Source organism: Echinops telfairi, unplaced genomic scaffold (genome assembly GCF_000313985.2).
Source record: "Echinops telfairi isolate 266 unplaced genomic scaffold, ASM31398v2 ScPeMD7_7469;HRSCAF=8507_1, whole genome shotgun sequence".
NCBI lineage: Eukaryota > Metazoa > Chordata > Mammalia > Afrosoricida > Tenrecidae > Echinops > Echinops telfairi.
The window spans coordinates 23684851-23688951 of record NW_022111373.1 but is presented as its reverse complement, the minus strand read 5'-3'; the positions used below and the strand labels follow the sequence as shown (position 1 = coordinate 23688951).

Here is a 4101-nt window from a genome sequence, read left to right as displayed (position 1 = left end):
ATTGTGTCAAGCACATTTGTGCATTTGTTGCCCTCATCATTCTCAAAACATTTTCTTTCTACTTGAGCCCTTGGTATCAGCTCCTCATTTTTTCCGCTCCCTCCCCCACCCTCCCTCATGAATCCTTGATAATTTATAAATTATTATTTTTTCGTATATTACACTGTCTGATGTCTTTACCCACTTTTCTGTTTTCTATCCCCCAGGGTTATATATAGATCATTGTGATTGGTTCCCCTTTCTCCCCCACCTTCCCCTTACTGTCCTGGTATCTCTACTCTCATTATTGATCCTAAGGGATTTATCAGTCCTGGATTCCCTGTGTTTCCAGCTCTTATCTGTACCAGTGTACATCCTCTGGTGTAGCCAGATTTGTCAGGTAGAATTGGGATCATGATGGGGGGGGGGAATTAAAGAACTAGAAGAAAGTTGTATGTTTCATCGGTACTACATCCCATTCTGAGTAGCTCGTCTCCTCCCCGAGACCCTTCTGTAAGGGGATGTCCAATTGCCTACAGATGGCTTTGGGTCTCCACTCCACACTCCCCCTCATTCACAATGACAGATTTTTGTTGTTGTTGTTCTTTGATGCCTGATACCTGATCCCATCGACACCTCGTGATCATACAAGCTCATGTGCTGCTTCCATGTGGGTTTTGTTGCTTCTCAGCTAGATGGCCGCTTGTTTATCTTCAAGCCTTTAAGACCCCAGGTGCTATATCTTTTGATAGCTGGGGACCATCAGCTTTCTTCATCACATTTGCTTATGCACCCACTTTGTCTTCAGCGATCATGTTGGGAAAGCGAGCATCATGGAATGCCAGTTTAATAGAACAAAGTGTTCTTGCATTGAGGGAGTACTTGAGTAGAGGCCTACTGTCTATTTGCTACCTTAATACTAAACCTGTAAATATATGCACATAGATCTATTTACCCATCCTCATATATAAATATATTTACATATGCATATGCCTGTGTTTGGACCTCTGTAAATGCCCTTTGCCTCCTAGTTCCTTACTCTTATTTCCTTTTGCTTTCCTCTTGCCCCACTATGATGTTCAGCCTTCATTTGGGTTTCAGTAATTCCTCTCAGTTACATTGCCATTGATCAAGCCCTACCAGGCCTCCTACACCCTTTTCCCTATCGATTTTGGATCACTTGTTGTTCCCTTGTCCCTGGGTTTGTTAACACCCATTTCCTTTCCCCCACCTCCCCCTCTCCCATGTGCCCCTGGAACTGTTGGTCTGGTTGTTTTCTCCTTTAGATTGTTTATCCCACCTATCTTATCTAGATAGACATGCAGAAATAATAACATGCACTAAAAACAAGACAGAGCAAAACAAAGCAACAAAAGAAAACAAAACAACAACAACAAGGAAAAGCCTATAAATATTTCAAGGTCTGTTTGTTGACCTTTAGGAGTGTTTTCTGCTCGAGTCTGAAGGGGTGTCACGTCCTGGCCCCTCAGTCTACTTTTGGTATTCCCTGGGGTCTTTGTTGATCTGTTCCCCTGGCTGTTCTTTTGCACACCCTTAGCGTTTCACCTCAGTGTGGTGGGATCAGATCGGGCGCAATTCCCACACTGTGTCTCCAGTGCTGTCCACCACAGCACTATGGGTCAGTGAGGGACGTCATGTCTCGTTGTGGGGCTGACCCAGTAGTCCTCTCTGTGCTTTGGCTGCTCTGAGCGGGAATATCATCCTCAGCGCTTGGTGGGTCGTGTGTGCCACTCTCTCTTCCTCCCCCTTCATTTGCTCCTGTGTGCTCTGATCAGACATGTCCCTCTCCCTGAGCTGTAGCTTCAGTGCTGTCCTCTGAAGTGAATTGTTCTCACAGGGTTTCTTGAGTGTACCTTTCTAACCCCTGAACCTGGAGATCCAGGCACCCAGCAGGGCAGAGTAAGAGGTGTCTAGAGCCCACTGCAGTGCAAGAGTTTCATTACCTGGGCTAGTGACCAGCCTGAGTACACAGCATGTAGGACACCCCAGCATATGTGCTTTAGCAACTGGAAAGCTTTGTAGCCAGCCACTAAGCTTCACATTTCTGTAAACTCTACAAGATATTTGTATCGACGTAAGTAATTCTCAGTACAGTTGTATGGAGTAAATAAAGTCCATTGCTACAAAATCACAGGAATCTTGATTAAGCAAAAATATAAACTGTGAGTCTATTGTTTCTCAACATAGCTTCCATCTAAGTCTCTACCCTTTTGAGGCCAAGGTTTCCATGAACCTTCAGTTCACACCACGTCCAGATTGCAGTTTGGGCCTTCTTGACAGACTCTAATCATGTTCCTTTTACATATCCTTTGGGTTTTGGAAAGAAATTTGAAGGAATATGATCAGGGTTTTATTTTAGGTAGAAGAAGATTTCCCAGTGAAATTCTTGTAGGACAGCTCTGGCTACGTAAGGGAACATTTTCAGCATTACAACTTTCTTTGCCTCTGTCACCAGTGAAGTTTTCGATTTTCTTGAACTTCTTCCTGATAAGCTCCTGTGATCATACTTTGAGAAAATCCATCAAGATTACCCGTTGGGAATCCCAAATTGCAGCCATCATAACCTTCAGGGCTAACTGCTCTGCCTTGAATTTAATTGGCATGGGCAATCCCCTCAAAAGCCCCTGGGTTGATTGGACCCTTTTTTGAAGGTACCCTAACTAGAATGAGGCAAGTATATTTCTGAAAGAACTTGTCTGCAGCAATCCACTGGTCAGAGAGACATGTTTAAATATGTTTTCCTTGGAATAAACCCAGGCGTGTATACATAGGAACCCTAGTCAAAATATTTTTTTGACTTACTATCATAGTTCAGTTGGTCAGTTTGTCTCATTTCCTGATAATATGTTAATTCTCTGGGGTTTATGTGCAGGGTTTTGTGCTTAAACTCTCCTCCACTCCACAGGAGCTTAGTGCTCTTTCTTACCTTTGCAGTGATTTCTCTGGAAGTCCATCTCTCCATACTCTGCCATAACTGGGGTCCCTCATTTCCTTGTGGGCCAGTAATGTGACTGAGGGCCACTCCAGTGCCAAGGCAAGAAGAGCAGGTCCCAATGCTAGTCTCCAAATACCATGCCTGCGGAAGCCTTGCAGAACTCTCTGATCGAGACCTCCCCATCTGTATCGGCCCACCTCCGAGCAATTAGAACTCTTCCAGGAAACACTGAAAAGGATGAGGACTAATACCTGGCAGAGTATTTATCAAGAAGGAGACAAATTCCTTGGTTCAAATGATCCTGTGATTTTATATACGCTGCCACACCACATAGTGTGCTCACTGTTAACCTCAAGTGGTATTGCAGCTTATGTGATATCATTGATTGCAAAGGAATAGTTTACCAGTTTTCTCCCATACCTCCTCCCTTGCCCAGCCTTAGCTTGCAGAGAGAATGAGAGGACAGGAGGATCAGCTGGATGAACAGCATGGCACTCAGTGTGGCTGCCCTTGGTGTCATGTACAGTGTAAAAGCACCATGGACTTTGGTGTGATGGCCTGTTGTTTCCTTTTATTTCCTCATGAGCCTTGAAGTGTGGCACACACACAAGAATTAGAAGTGGACAAGCCATGTAGATTGAGGACGGACTGGTGCCCTGGTGTTGCCTGACAACCCCAGCTCTGTAAACTGCGATCCATTGGGGCTTTTGCTTCTGAAGGTTTCACCAGATTGGGTCCCCATCACAACATTTCCGCCCTAAATTATTATTCCTGTGGTAACCTGGATGATTCAATTACCTGTTCTCCATTGTTGATAATCCAGGAAGTGGCCAGTAAGTGGGCAGGTGAAGAATGCAGTTAGGCCAGGAAATCTCAGACTCAGTGATTTCATTTCAGAATAATGCAGAGATGCTGGCTTTGCCACAAACCACTTGCCAACATTCTTATCTTTATGGAAGGATGCTAATCTGACAAAGAGTCTCTCAGTGTGTTTATATGCCTCTCATCACTTAAGTCAGTTGTTCCTAAAGTGGTACTGAAAGTGGAATTGGAAAAAAATCATACACCTATAATGTCTTTATGTTGTCAGGTTCTTGTCCAGGTAGGTTTGACTCACAACAAGAACAAAATAGTATGTTTTTGCCGGCGCGAAGTAGGGAACCAGT

General features: G+C 44.2%; 1 protein-coding gene across 4 annotated transcripts in view; it reads left to right on the top strand.

The window, feature by feature from the left end:
- The window catches only part of TNFAIP8 (TNF alpha induced protein 8), a 167890-nt gene that overhangs the window by 125418 nt on the left and 38371 nt on the right, over positions 1-4101 (top strand). The window lies entirely within an intron of this gene.